The sequence below is a fragment of the Rhinolophus hipposideros genome (genome assembly GCF_964194185.1).
Source record: "Rhinolophus hipposideros genome assembly, chromosome: 3".
Lineage (NCBI taxonomy): Eukaryota > Metazoa > Chordata > Mammalia > Chiroptera > Rhinolophidae > Rhinolophus > Rhinolophus hipposideros.
The window spans coordinates 16891860-16908293 of NC_138049.1; positions in this window are offsets into that span (position 1 = coordinate 16891860).

Consider the following 16434-nt stretch of genomic DNA (forward strand, 5'->3'; position numbering starts at 1 on the left):
AACCACTGGCTTCATAGTACTCTTGTAGTTCCAGCCTGCTCCAAGTAGCTGCCCATCATATGCTTAGTCCTACCTCCCTCTTAGGCTCTTGGAATCAGCTCCCACTTCCCCACCATTTGGTCTAAAGTACTACCAGGTGTCTCTCCACTAGGCTTCCCCAGCACTGAGCCATTTCTTCATCTTTAGACTTAAATGGAGGCTGGTCGGTTTCTCTATGCTCATCCTTCCTCCAGCTAGACTATTAAAGTCTAGTTCTTGTTTTAGGGTTGGATCTTATTGTTCTGTGTGTTCGTAACAACGGGCACAATGACCAGCATATTCAAAACACTCAACGAATGTTGAGAAGCTCATTTAATCTCTTTGCCTTTGTTATATCAGTTTCCCCACTTATAAAACAGAAATTATAGGGCTACTGTGAAGATTAAAGGAATTAAAACATAAAAAGTAGAGTGTTCTGGTATGTTCTAAGCATTAAATAAAATTTAACCATTATTATCAAATACTCAATAAATGTTTGTTGCATAAAAGACTAAATGATGGATATGACAAAACAATAATTAAAAGTTAAATGACTCACTTGCTCAGCAAGTTTTATCTATTAAACAATTTCACATTCAATCTACATCAACAAACTTATGTAGTAATATTATTATTGCACAAGGCACATGCCTGTCACAGACAGAGTGGAATGTCACTGAAGTACTATACAGAAGGCAGGGGCCAAATTCCCTTTCTCCTAACCCTGTGCTCTTTCCTAGACTCCAGACAAATGTGACAAGTTTTACATGTGACTCAGTGGAGAAAGTGACCCCCATAAGCTAATGTAACCCAGCATTTGTTTCCAGCATCTGCCAGAGCAATTTCAATTAGCTTCCGGAATAGACACTGCCATGTAGCTGATGCAGCAATTTCCATTTAAAGCGCTGTGGAGCAATTTCATTTCATAAAGCTATCCCTGCAGTTTAGATTTGAGAGTATGCCACATTTGTGAAGACTGAAATGACATAATTACATTCTAAGTTGAGTTTATAAATTAAAAAACAATTTTGGAGGCCAATGAATCAGAAAAGTTGCTTTTCCCAGGTATCTTTTTCAATCATTTGGGGCCTAGTGGCACAATGGCTAGGGTGGAGCACACAACCTACACAAGAGATCCTGCTTTTATTGAAATCCCTGAGAATTTCTTACTTGCTTTTTCAAACATACTCTTTAATTTTTTTTGAATATCCTTTTGAGTGACCATAACCCAATGCAAATCTCCCATTCAGAGGAGAGCATCTTCTCTCCTCTGTATAAGATTCAGCTAGACAAAGGCTATCCACAATACCCCTAATGTAACAGAGAGAGACAGCCACACAAGAAGAGCCTCCATCTGAAAGATCCTAATAATTCAAATTCACAGATGGGAAACTTTCATCCCACAATTTCAACCTGCTCTGTCCACCTAGAATGTGTTTCTTAATACAGAAAACAAGGGGACAAATTATCAGAACCAAATATCAGTCCCTCTCTTTTTACTAACTTTTATATTCTAAAATTACCATACGGCAAGTGATAGAACTATTAAAGCGAAAAGCTACAGTATGAATGTGGCCCCTGCTACCGCCTAACAGGAGGATCATAGTGGGCACAGAATCCCCTGGAAAGGAGGGAGAAAATGAGGGAGGGCAGCATTTATTGAGCACCTATTATATGCCGAAGACTGTGTTTTCAGTTTGTCATAGCATTGACTCCTCACAAGGCTACACGCTGCGGCAAGCACTAGCTTGGCTTTTATAGATGAAGACATTGAGTCTCAGAAAGGTTCAGGCAATGGCCCACAGTCACAAAGATTGTGGAGCCTGAATCTAACCCTGCCTGTGATCAACTTCTCATCCCTGCAGCATTTTCTCTTAAGAACATAAAAGTCAAGATGAAAGTCATGACCCCTTGACTTTCTAGAGCAGAAGAGTTACAGTAAAGAAACCGTTTACGTCTCTGTGTATTTCAAACTGGTCAACACAATTTATTAAAGAAATATTTATGCATGCAATTTTGGTTCACAATAAACATGAATCTTGCCAGTCAATATTTTCATATCACTCTGTTAAGGAAGGTATGTTTATACTGATGCATGCTTCAGGCAAGTTTTAAAGAACTAAACATTTGTTAATATTTGAATTTCACAAGTACTGTGTACATGGCAAATTCTTCAGCTATTTCTGGAGGGCTTTTGTAAGCAAGTTCACAGTCATGAATGAAATAATGGATACTTTTCCCCTCAAAGAAATAAAATCTCAATTTTTCTCAATTTTATTAATTTTTCATGTAAATACAAATGACTACTCTATTTCAAGATATAGAAAATAGGTGCCAAAAAGGCATGAGGCAAACATTATCAGTGATCTATTTTAAGTTAATAAATATTTAAAGGTACACATTTATTGAATCTAATCTTAAAATCAGAACTATAATGTATTCACATGATGTTAATACATCGTAATTTTAAATTTCAACAAGCTTATAAAAACCAGAAATATAAATTATAAAATCAGGGTTAGTGTACCATAGTTTTTGTTTGACTCTAATGGTATTTTAAATGTACTATTCTACATGTGTACCTTCTTCTGCTTAGCTTTTTTTTTCATTGCAGTGTATTTCATTTATAGTAAAACGCAAAAATTTTAAGTGTGAAGCTTGATGAATTTTTACATAGGTATAATTCCATTTACTCACTCTCCAAATCAACAGGTAGGAAGCTTACAACATCCCAGAAAGTTCTTGAGTACCCCGTCCTGGGCAAAACCACTCTGTAATCCCAGCTCATCACTTTTCAGCTTCTAAGACAATAGATTAGTGTTGCCTGTTCTCAGTCATCAGAATGTTTCTTTTGTGCTTGGCTTCCTTTACTCGACATAGTGTTCCTGAGATTCTTCCATGTTGTTGTCTATGTCAGTAGTTCACTCATTTTTATCAGTTAACCTCTTCACAGGCTGTTCTCTCAGTCCCAGATGCCACCTTCGTCTAACAAAGCCTGCTGATCTGCTGGGCTCACCCAATGCTATCTCTTCCAACAAGCGCTTCTTGATTTCCCTGAGACAAAATTAGCAGCTCCTTTTCTGTTCATTTCTTCTTTTCCTACTATGCATTTCAATCTGCATGTCATTAAAATGTGGTGTGATGCCCCCATTCTACAGAGTGATCACCAGGAGAAGGAAAGGAGAGAATAGACAATATTCTCTCAGGAAATTTCAGGAAGGAAAGAAAGACAATAGTCACTCAGTGGATGAGTGTAAATCTCAGGTGCCACTGTGGAGGACTGGTAGAGAAACATATTTAATTTAAGCAAAGCTCCATTCTCACAATCTTCATTCCCTCCTTCCTCTTCTGCCACCTCCTTTTTCTCTGGTATCTCCATCCCTCTCTCTCTCTCCTACCTCTTCTTCTGCCTTATTCCCTCCATCTCCCCCTCTGTTTCTCTTAATCTCATTCTCTTTGCTTTCTTTGCTGCTTATGTTCATTTTCTCTCTTTTCTTACATTAGTTAATTCATGTGAAAAACATTTAATGGAATATCAGGCTACTGAGGTCCCAGAAGTTTCATTATCCCTCCGCACAGACAGCAGGTGGTGTGTCTGGCGGTCACTGTACAGAGTATCAGGAGGAGAAAATGAGTGACTCCGGTCCGCCAGCAGAAGAACTGTTCGGAGCAGAGAACAGTCCCTTTGTGAGAGTCTCGATGAGTGCCAGAGGTGTGACTAGCCAGGAAGGGTTCAGAAGTCTGACAGTGGGTTAGACTCATCTCCCAGCACACACGGCTCTGAGAAGGCATTTATGGGGCACGGGGGGCTCAATAAGGAAGGAAGCCACAGGGCGAGGACCCACTGAGTAGACACCCTCTCTCTGCACTGCACAGCCACTTTAGGACATGAAGGGAGGTGGGAAGCAGGTATAGGACAAGTGGCTCTGTAAGATATAATCATAGTAAGTCAAAAAGAGCTGAGACCTTAAATGACTTCAGAAAAGAGAAAGCAAGTTAGAGGACTGAGTCCTCTTCCTGGCTCAGCCATACAGCAGGCATAAAAAGAAGGAAGGAATTTCCATTACAGGATGTAACTTAATATATTTCAATAGTAATGAGGCAATATCCCAGAGAGGAACAGTGACTTATCCAACATCACACCACAATTCCTCTGTTCCCCAGTGTTTTTGTTGTTGTTGTTGTTTGTTTGTTTGTTTGAGGCCAAGTCTAGTATTGTTCCTACTACATTTCTCAAAAAAAAAGAGGTTCAGGAATTTGTAGGTAAAAAAAAAAAATTCAAATAAAGCAATACCAGATAGTAGGGAATAGAACAGAATACTAATGGAAGAGGAAGGTTAGGAAAGTAGTTTGAGGCCAGATTACTAAGGAGTTCAATGCCAGGTAATAAAGTGTGAACTTGATCCTTGAGAAATAGTGATTAAATTTAGAATTTTTTTTTTTTTTAAATCAGAGAAAATAGAAGGTATGAACATTGTTTTAGGTCATTAGGTTAGTCTAACAGTGGTCAACATCGTGGCTGATTTCCTTTTTTCGTTTGGGCCAACCAGGTGTCAGAATGGTACCAAACCGACATCCCCTGTCATAAGTCACTACATAGATACCATGTGACCTCCACATAATGGCCAGAGATGGGCACTTGACCCATCTCTGAGTCAGCAACTAAGCAATAGTGCAGCGAACTAAACCAATATTACATTTGCTTTGTAAGACTTTGAACTTGAGACATACAATGATAGGTAAGCAATTGATAGCTGGAGTAGCAGACAAAAGGCCAATATAGGGAAAGAGAATCAGAGAGGAATGTGAACTACGTCAGTGGCCAACACTTCAGCAGATAATCTTCACCTGCTGTGCTGAGGTGACGGGAAAATAATCTGAAGTACCAGCTGTTTTAGAGCCTTGATGGTAATCATCCTTTTCACAGAAGACATTTTCATCTTAATCTTATGGCTGCTCCCAGGGTTCTAGTGACCTATCTGATGAAGACTCCTACCACGTGATCCTTATGATCAAACTGTATTACTTCAGGTGACTTCAGGGCATCTCTGTTCCTTCTAAGTAAATAATTTAACCAGCAGAAAAGCCAAGGAATGGCTCGGTTCCAAATCTTCAGAGGCGTCCAAAGCACCCTTCCTATTTCAAATTATGGAAAACCCCTCTGGAGGTCACAACAGTTATCCCTCTCTGTTTTGCTTATTTCTGACCAGCTTCCATTTTCATCAATTCTTGGTCTCTTCTCTCAGGTCTCTCTTTTGCACTTTCCATCTAAAAATGTGTATCTAGTCACTCCACAGCCAGGCTTCTTAACTTCTTATAAAGAAGTATGGCATCTGTTGACCCCCCATTCGTTCTTTTTGCCCCAAACTCTTTCCAGTAGAATGCCCATCCCAGGCCATCCTTTTGAGTCCAACCCCAAACCCTTATCAAACCTTCTGCAACAATGAAAAAAAGGAAGGCCGAAGCCTCACTAGAATGACTGGTTCAAGAACTTTGTTTATTCTCATACAATGGGCTGACCCTTGAGATGCTTTGGGAGAGTGTGTGAAGGTCTGAGTAAAACGACTAGTAGGTGACTTGAATTTAGAAGATATGCTGGTGTTACTTTGACATGTCCAGCCAGTGTCTTACTTGTAGTAAACTATGAGTAAGTAGTTTGGTCATGACACAAATTTCAATTCCACGCTTGAATACAATTTTGTAGGAAATATATTGCACAACAGATGGTGGTGGAGGGTGACTGCTAGAGAACCACATCCCTGGGGCACTGCTTCCACACATCGCCTGGCATGACAATTGCTCTCGGGAGTGTAGTCATTGCACCAAAGCCAGTCATGGCTTGAATAAAGTCTGTATTTAAAAGGGATATATATTTTTTTCTCTTATTTTTACTCCAGTTGGGTAAATCAGCTAGGAATAATAAAAGGTGCAACGGACTAAACGCTTCAGGTAAATTATCCATTTCCTTCTCCTCATTGTGTGTTATCAGCCAGCCCAAATATTCTTCACATATAAATGTAAATGAAAACCTGAACACGCACAATGTAAGATGTGTAACAAGAGGTATGTGCCCGGCATGGAAAGTATCTCATAAGTGAGAAAATTGTGTTCATCGTTTACAGAGCACAGCATACAGCAATAATGTGAAGATCTTCATGCTTTGTTAGTGGCTATTTTCCCAACTGGTTAATGAAAGCAACAAAAGCCACAAGTTGTGTTAACTTGAACTGAACTGTTAGGAAAATTAAATCCAGGTGCATCTGAGGAAAATAAATGTTTTATACCGAGGCAACGTTTTTTCTCTCATCTACTAAATGTGTTCTGCTTTAGCACTCCAGTAGAGATGTGAAGTGGTGTCTTTTAGGGAGTATATTAGCTTGCGATGGCTGCTATAACGAAGTAGCACAAACTGAGGGGCTTAAACAACAGAGATTTATTGCCTCACAGTACTGGAGGCTAGAAGTCAAGGTTAAGGTGTTGACAGGGATGGTTTCTTTTGCAGGCTGTGAGGAAAGGAGCTGTTCCAAGCCTCTTTCCTTGGCTTGCAGAAGGCCATCTTCATGTTCATGGGGTATTCTCCCTGCCTGTGTGTCTGTCTCCAAATTTCCCTTTGTATAAAGCACCAGTTATACCGGATTAGGGTCCATTCTAATGACCTCACTTTAACTTGATACCTCTGTAAAGACCCTATCTCCAAATGCGGTCACATTCAGAAGTACTGTGGGTTAGGACTTCAGCATACGATTTTGGGGTGGGGGTGGGGGGATACAGTTAAATCCATAGCAAGGGGGTTAAAAATGGCTACTATAAAGGTAGCTCTTACCCATCTGATACAGGAAAACATTCTTCCTTTAAAAAGTAATTGTTTTTGTCTTCAAAAAAAATTTCAAAATTCCTTCAGAGTTAATAAAAACAATTCTAGAAACTAAAATGCAGTAGAAATATATGCTCCTTGTGCCACACATACACAGAGCATAGTGAAGGAGGACTCAGCTTGGGCCATCAGACTTGCCTTATCTCACTCACAGCTTTGTTTTGTTTTGTTTTGTAAGTCCAAGGGCACTATTAAAACCTCAACATTTGCAAAAACAGAGTGAGGAAATTGAGTTGAAATCCAAGAAAAACAAACAAATAATCGATTTACAGCATGTCAGAATCAAAAAGGTCCACCAAAGTCTCCTGACCTAGCTTTCTGTGCATTTCTTTTTTTTTTTTTTATTAGTTTCAGGTGTACAAGACAAGGTAATACTTAGACGTTCATCATTTATATCCCTCACACTGTGGACCCCCTCCCCCCATCCACTATCCCTCTGACCTCGCACCGAGCCATCACATTATATGTATAAAATTATAGTTGGCATTCATTAATGTTTAGCTTCTGGTGTACAATGCCATGATCAGGCATCCACAGTATCCCTGAGGTGGTCTCCCAAATGGGACACATGTCCATCAGATACCCTACAAAATCTTTACAACATTATTGAATACGTTCCCCAAATTAATTTTCAAAAACCCTGAGGCAATCTTGTGGTTACCAGCTGCTTCCTAATCCCTTCACGTCCCCCCTTATCCCCACCCCCACCCATCTAACAACTCTCAGTTTTTCCTCTTTGTGTCCCCAAAACTGTTTCTGATTAGTTCATTCACTTATTCTTTTCTTTAGATTCCGCATATAAGTGATATCATATAAGTGAGATCTGTGCATTTCTTCAGTCCTCTCTATAGCACCCAACACCAAAGGGTCATGTAATCCATGCTGGTGAGCAAAGCCACCCTAGAGGATGCCTGTCTCACTTTACACAGATGGAAGCTAGAAAGTTCTTCCTTTTATTGAGCAGAATGGACCCTAATTTGATTATAGGACCAAACAAAAGCTATCCAATTCATTCAGCAAAGATTTTCTGTGTACATACCCTATGGTGACACAGCCCTACACCTACTAGTCTTCCCTGTGACAGATAGTCTTCTGCAAATATCCCTCCTGCGAAACAGTTTCATTCCCTTTGCCATTTTGGTTTCTCTGCTCAAAAGAGGAATTGTTCTCCTTATAAAGTATACTGCCTAGAACCAGATACAATACTGACGGTTAATTTATGTACCTATTGGGTTTCAACGTGTCACTCCATCTTGGATTACTGTATGATAAACTTGTAGAATGTTGCAACCTAATTAGTGTAAATTCTGTTGAATTTCAGAAAACACGAAGAGGTAAATGGTAGGTTTTTATGGAATTTCCATAGGTTATTTAGTGGGTTAATATTTTTTAAAACATCACTCTTTTCAACCCTGTTTTCTATAAGTTGCTGTATTTTTAAAAACTGGAAAAAATATTTATCTTTATTTTAAGTATCTTACATGATTCATTGGCTTACCAAATAAGATTAAAACCACAAAAATGACTTATAGATTCCTTATAATCCATTCCTATCAACACATTTAATAATATTAAAAATGCTACTAAACATAGCCATAGGAGCATGACATTGAACTAGCATGCAAAGTGACACACAGATAGTGTCAGAAATATTAAATGCAGAAATGCAACCAGACCATATTTTATTGTAGTGGTCAAAACACTGATTATCCCACACAAGATATAAATCAGTGACCACACTTCTGAAGTATAGAGCTTCAGAAGTTCTTCGGACAAACATTTTAAGTTCCCTACTACACTTTTTTTTTTTTTAGTAACTGTCCATATTCCAGTGATCGAATAAGGTACAGCACAGAGTTTTCCTAACATCAACACAGGTGGACAGGTGTTCTAAGAGACCTACATGCACGCGATCCTTAAGACAACTACGTACTAGGAGAATTCATTCAGTAAATTTGCTAGCCTCGGTTTACAAATTCCATGATGTGGAAGCTTAATTAAGTCAGTGTGTCAGACGATCAAAGGAATTCTTCCAAACACGCTGAACAAAGGATCCTTCGCACTTCAAGGAAAGAGAGGCTGAAATTAGTTCCCTTCCTGAAAACAAGACTTGAAATTGGATCCCCATCTAATATTGCTGGCACGTGCTCATATGTTTCAATACTCCCCAAATCTGCCAACTGTTTTTCCTCCCTCTTGAAATGGTTTTGTAATTATATAGCACTTAACCTAACTGGAAAACTATCTCCTGGCTCAGAAATAAATGGTGGGAAAAAAAGAGGCATAATTTCCTTGCAATATATCATATAGCAAGCCGAACATGCCTGCTGTCTTTTTAAACTATATCCATCAAGAACTGCCAAGTCTCTACAGTAGGAAAAATTAAGGGTAGTATTAAAAATGAGATCTTTTTCACCGATCTAAGCACTACCTCAAGCCATAAATTTGAGATGCTGATATTTAACGATCATTTAGTTAAAACAAAACAAACAAACAAAAACCAGTTTGTACATATTATGTAAAAAGCAATCTTGTCAGTCCATCTGGCATAACTCAATTTGGTGGTTTCATGGAATCTGAAAGTTTTACAGTCATCACTCTTCATGTTAGAAACCAAACATTATTTTCTAATAATATTAAGCCTACATTCCGGATAAAAAACCAAAATTAAGTTTAAAATTGTTTATTTTTAATCCAGACACTATGGAAAATTAAGGCCTAAAAATATGCATGTAGCTTCATAGGCTAACACAGAATGTCTTTTAGAAAAATTACTAGAAAATAGTATCAACTAAAGCTAGAGCTAAATCCATCCTGTCCAGTTTTCAATTTTTAAATAAATAAGCTAAAATCTAAACCTCCATGTCCCAGCAAGGTAGGTTTTCTTATCAAATGGGTTTGTTATATTCATAAACATACTAAATGTCAATTTACCCCAAATATTTGTGCAATAGCTCAGTAGAAATATATTGGTCAGCAAATTGGGAAGCCTGAATTCCAGACCTGGCTTTAAACATTACTACCCTGTTTCCCTGAAAATAAGACCTAGCCCGACAATCAGCTCTAATGTGTCTTTTGGAACAAAAATTAATATAAGACCCGGTCTTATATTACTATAATTATATTACTATGTATTGCTATAATATAAGACTGGGTTTTTATAATGTAATACAATACAATACAATACAATACAATACAATACAATACAATACAATACAATACAATATAATGCAATACCGGGTCTTATATTAATTTTTGCTCCAAAAGATGCATTAGAGCTGATTGTCTGGCTAGGTCTTATTTTCAGGGAAACACGATAGTTCTCCGATACAACAAGTCACACACCCTTGCTGGGCAGCAAAAGAACTAAGGAGCAGACAGCAATGGAGACAGACCATGGGGCTAAGAGATGCTATTGCTAGGAGATAGGATGCAGTGAGTTCACTCCCCCAACTCATTATTGTCAGTTTCTAACTCGAGCAAATCCCTGATTCCTGTAGTTTTTTTTTTCTTCCTTTTCTGTTTTTAAATGGTAGTAAGAACATTTAACATGAAATCTATCCTTGAACAAAATTTTAAGTATTAACGACCATCCCATATTAACTACAGTCACAATGATGTACAGCAGATTTCTAGCATTTCTTCATGCTACTTAACTGAAACTTTACACCTGCTGTACAGCAACTCCCATTTCTCACTTCCTCCAGCTCCAGCAAACATCATTCTACTCTCTGCTTCTCTTGAGTTTGACAATTTGAGTTACCACATATAAGGGGAATCAGGTAGTACTTATCCTTCTGTGAATGGCTCTTTTCCCTTAGCACCACATCCTACAGGCTCATCTATCTAGTCACATACTGCAGGATTGCCTTTCTTAAGGCTAAATAACATTCCACTGTGTATATACACTACATTTGGTTTATCCATTCCCCTGTGAATAAATACGCTTATTTAAGTTGCTTCCACATCTAAGTGATGATAGATAAATGTTGCAATGAACAGGGGAGTGCAAATACTGCTTTGAGATCATTTTGTTTTGTATTTTTAATTAAAGTTTATTGGGGTGACAATTGTTAGTAAAATTACATAGGTTTCAGGTCTACAATTCTGTAATACATCATCTACATATCACACTGTGTGTTTACCACCCAGAGTCAGTCTGTTTTCAGATCTTGATTTTTGATTCCTGCAGTTTTAAAGTAAGGATTGCCTCTATAGAGGGCCGACTCTAATAAAAGAGACAGGACAAAATTAGAAATGTAATGAACGGTATATCTCTGTTTATCAATACAAACCCAGATTAACATCTACATATATGTCCACATACACACAAATTACTATATAGAGCACTAAAAATTATTACACTTGCCTGGGTCATATATCAGTGGTCCTAAAATTATGCCGACAATAGCCTCTGTTTTATTTACAACCTGAGATATTTTCCTCCCTAAAGCTCAATTTAATGTCTGTTGTAATAATCTAGAAATACCTTTAGTTAACATATCTGATGCAATTCCCCAGGAACAACCACAAGATCGGTTTCTTTTTTAAAGAATGAGAATCTTGAACTTAGGCAGTCTTATCTTTTCAATTCCATCTTTACCTTTACGCAGCTTTAAAATTATAGCATCGTACTTTGTTTCATACTTAGAAACTGCATTTCCATTACATCCGTTTTAGTTGATGCTTATCAACTTCAAATAATGTAGCCCCTTTTCCACTAGGTCAAGTGAATTGTATGCTTTCAGAGTCCTCCATCGTCCCCACCCCACACCATTTTGTTTCATTATTCTTGATCTGACTGTTTCTCCCCATTTTTAATTACCTAAGAATTTTCCTCATTCTGGAACTACTCTTATTCTATTGAGTGATAATTTTTGTGACTATGCTTGTTTCCACAAAGATACCTTCCAACAGAGTGAAGACGTTCTTCAGAAATACAACCTAACATAACGACGGGGATGCCCTGCTTTTCAAAAGTTTGCCTTCTGCCACTTGGCTTTTATGAAAGACCTACACAAATGTCTACTCTGCTAACTGAAATAAATCTGAAGAGGATTTTCGCTTTTGTGGAAAAAAGTACATGCAGTATCCAGCGTTTGTTTTGCATACGCCCTTAAAGGGGCAGCAGCACCCCCAGCCATGAGAGTGGCCCCACCAAGCTCCTTCCCAGGGAACCACACTCAGCATCGCAGCATAAAGCCCCATCACTTTGAACTGCGTCTGTGAGCATCTGGACTCTATCTTGATGTATCGTGGACATCCGTTAGCAAGATGTGTCCTATGATAATTGCTTTTTTACTTTACACCATTTCGGCATACAAAAGGTTTCATAGGAACACTCTACTTTCAGATAGTAGGGGAAACATGTATCTCCAATGTAATTTAAAAAACATGTTATTATAATAAGAAAACTGCAGAATTAATCACACTGACTTAGCATTGTCATCCTTCCAGTCCAGCTGTTCAGAAGTAAAATGCTAAGTCAAATATATGCACTTTCACAGCAAAAATATAAAAAAAATAAATTAAAAAGTGCTTGAAGTCTTTAACCTGTCCAATGTCAAATGGGAATAAAAAATATTTTATAAGTGTAAGAGTTTACAAGTTTCCAGGCTGCTATGTAGCTCTCAATCTGTGCTAAGACATTTTAAAAATGTAAAATACATTTGTGTCTTTTACAAAGTACATCAGCACACATGAAATGAAATGAGTGGCTGCAATTTAATGTGAGCAAATTTGGGCAGCTGCTGCGGTGCTAACGAGATTGGAGGTTATCTTCCAGCTCTGCTGAGTCTTCAGTCCCTTCTTTAGGATAATTGAGTGTTAATTCAAGTGAAGGAGCCAATGGACCAAGATAGTTTTCATAAAATATGAAAATTTCATAGCACACTTTCCTTCTGGCAGCTGCAGCTTCATGAAAATTCTGAAATGCATGATCACATTCACAGTGAAGGTAGCTCTGTCAAATCTATCAGTTGACCAACAGCATACCACGATGAATCCTTTAGTACCATATGAGACAAGAATAAGACTAACGGAAGTCAAAAATAAGGCTTCAGTTAAATGATCCTTTTTCTTATTTTACACCTCCCTAACAAGTTTCCTGATTCACGACCAGAATTGAAGACAATGATCTAAGGTATGTTTATGTTCATATAATGTGGACATGTGCTCGTTTGTGAAGGATAGGACAGAGTGTGTCCTCAGAATGTACTGAAGCCCCAAGTCTCAAAAACAATATTAAACAGCCACACGTACAATAGTTTAAAAAAAATAATAAATTACAAGTTACAGTTAAATACCAACCTTACATTAAAACCAGTTTGTACATGAGTTAGAGAAGTTGTTCTGGATATAAAAATAGCTTGCCTTTTCAAACATCTGAATGAAAATAGTTGCAGGCAGATCAGCAGAAAAATGCCAATTTACAGTGTTCAGTGTCTGTACTATATTGTAAGTTTATAATCTGTAAATCAGATGGCAGTACCCTGATGGATTTCATAATGTACTTTTGGATACCCATTTCCTAATAAACTGCTGCCACCTTGTTAGCTACGCCACACTGGTCTGGAATAGGAAATGGGTCTCAGCAAGAAGTCCTGTTGGAGGAACATATTCTCGCCTGGGGGTCAGCTTGTGCATTCCACAGGAAACCTATGGAAAGCTAATCAATCTGTTGGTCTTTCCTGTTATGTTCGTCACGCAAATAAAGCAATCATCTTGGTCTAGTCCCAATCACAGCAAGAAAAGCTCACATCTACTTTTGAAAATTCTACTCTTGTGGATAGCTTGTACTAAATTTTAGCATTCGATTCCTATTGCTTAGTGCAATATTCAAACATGCAATCAAGAACAGACTGCTACGATGGTATTTGATTTCCTTAAGGAATTCTGATTTGAAGTAGCCTCACCTCACCTCTGCCCTCATCCACAAGAATCCATAATTTGTTCTCACACTCCCTGCTTCTTCCAAGTCTCTAGAAGGTGTCCTATTACCATCCGACAGAACATAGAAACCCTGTGATCAAGTCTTGACAAGCTCCCTCTCATTAGTGCCTTTTTTAATCATCAAGAGTGACAACCCATGATAAAGTATATCAAAACATATGACTCTAAATGAGGAGAGAGAAAGTAGAGAAAAGTAATGTACTTCAAGAATAGATGTTTGTCTAATTTTGAAATTAAAGAGGAAAAAAAGGACAAACCTGAGGGCAGGGAGCACTTTGAGCTTGACAGGGGTTGAGGATAGAAAAGATGGGAAAGAGGAGTTCCAAATGAAACTCCCCAAAAAGAAGGAAATGTGAGGCAAGTCATTTCTAAGTTCTGCTTAATTACTTCTTTATCTATCAAGGAATAATTAGTCTGAAGCCAAGGAGGAAAAAAGGGAGGGAGGGAGGGAGGAAGGGAAAGAAAGAAAGGGGAGGAGAATGAAGGGGAGGGGAGGATAGGGAAGGGAACAGAAGGGAAGGGAAAAAAAAGAAAAGTTTGGCCTGTCAAGTTATAGACTCTCGGTTAGTTCCCGTGCAGGCACTTGGTGACTCCTAGACGAACATCCTAAAGCAGGGTTGGAGTAAAAGCAGAGGTAGCTGGAAGAGGAGGGATAAGGGAGATCTACAGCACAAATCATTAGTCCCCTGCTAAATGGAGGGTCCAAGAGCAGTCACTCCCTGGGGTTTTGCTCACTGCAAGGGAGCTTCTCTTGCGTGCCGGCACTGTCGTGCGGGGTGGGGCTTTGTCCCCACAAGGACCCAGAGGCTGACTATATGCACCAGTTCTGACCACTGAGGAGGGTCCATATCCCCTTGTCAGTTTACTCCCACTCGGCACTAATAATAGTGGCTCTCCCTCCTAATAACAGAAGACTCCAGTGAAACACAGGACGGGCAGGTCCCTGGTCCCTGGTCTAAAGTTCTCCCTGAGCCTTAGCAACACTTTGATTTCAGCAGCCTCTGCTGTCACCTCACAGGGCAGGCCAGTCGAATTAAATGCCTGTAAATAAAAAAGGCCTTTAATTGGATGAAATAAATGGCCCAGGACCAATTTGACATATGTAATAGGATCTTTAGCTTTACCAAGAGTCAGGCGTTTTTACAAATCTTTTGCAACAAGAAACTGACTGAAATATGAACTGACAATGGGTCTGGTTCTCATTGCTTCTAATTCTAACTCAGGAAAGAAACATCTGAGTTAAAAGCTGAGCCATCAAAGATGTTCTTGGAAGTGTGTTTGGCTCGGTTCTTTTAATCCCAAAGTATTTCACTAGTCAAAATATTAGGTGTAATCTGGAAAAAGAAATAAATAAAATAAAATAAAATAGTGCATTTCCCCTCCAACTCTGACAGATTCTATAGCTATATTAGGTTAGGATTTATACCTTACTTTAACAATTAAAATTGAGGTGACAGATTAATTGTCATTTTTTATAACTTTACAAACCTTATTTCATTTCAAATTGTACCTTTTCTTTGGCAGGCAAAACTATCTGGAACATATCACAACATGTTCAGTCTCCTCCATCTTAAAAAGGGAAACCATTAACTCTTTTTGCCTCCTTCACTGCCTTCATGATTTCAAAGCCATACTTCTTTCAAGAAATTTTCTTCTTCCTATTCACTTCTCAACCTATGGCAATTTGGCATTCTTTGCCTTGACTCCATCAAAGTTGCCAATCGTAGCCTTATCCAATCCAAGGGACACTGAACCATTTGTCACGCTGCCCTGTTGCTCCTTGGAACTCCTCCCTTGTCTTATGTGACATAACTCATCAGCTCTCATCTCTGTCCTGGTTCTCTTTCTTCCCACTCCACTAATCTCGCCTCCTCAGTGTTCATTACTGACACCTCTCCTGCTCTCCCTTTAAAAGTCTGTTGCCTACAGGTCCATCCTCAGCCCTTGTGTTTTAATTTGCACACATTCGTGCTAATGAATTCAAATGGGTCCACACTCCCAAGTACCACACAGGGCTTTTTCTTCCCTCTGGGTCCCTTCCCCACCTTTATGCAAATGGGACATGCTTTCAAACCATACGAGTACAGTGTTGGTTTTCATATAATACATGCGTAGTAAGTACCGACTGATGGATGAATGAATGAATGCACATGTCTGAGGTACAGAAGTGGGTGTTTTTAACTCTGCTGGGGGATCGAAGGTCTGGGTTCCCAAAATGGAGACTGGATTATATTCAGTCTTTCCAATGCTGTGTCTTGGAGCTACCCTGTGAAGTCAGTATCATCCTCCTTATCCTCGGTTTAATCTATGTAGATGCTAGATGGATGAATGTTTTAAATCTACATATTTCTGGTTCTTTAATCTGTGTTGTTTTCAGCTCCATTAGATCGCCCCACAAAAAGGTCTGGGGGAGATGCTTTCTTTCTCACTTGTACAAAGAGTATTCTGCAAGATTTACCACCTCAAGGGCTCCACTGCATCTGTGGGTGGTGAGGCTGCACTGGTGGTGAGGGCCTGGCCTAATCCAGCAAAAGTAGGATGGCTCCAGGACGAGACAGCTGTGCAGCAGAAGGAGTGTCTGAGCAGGGTGG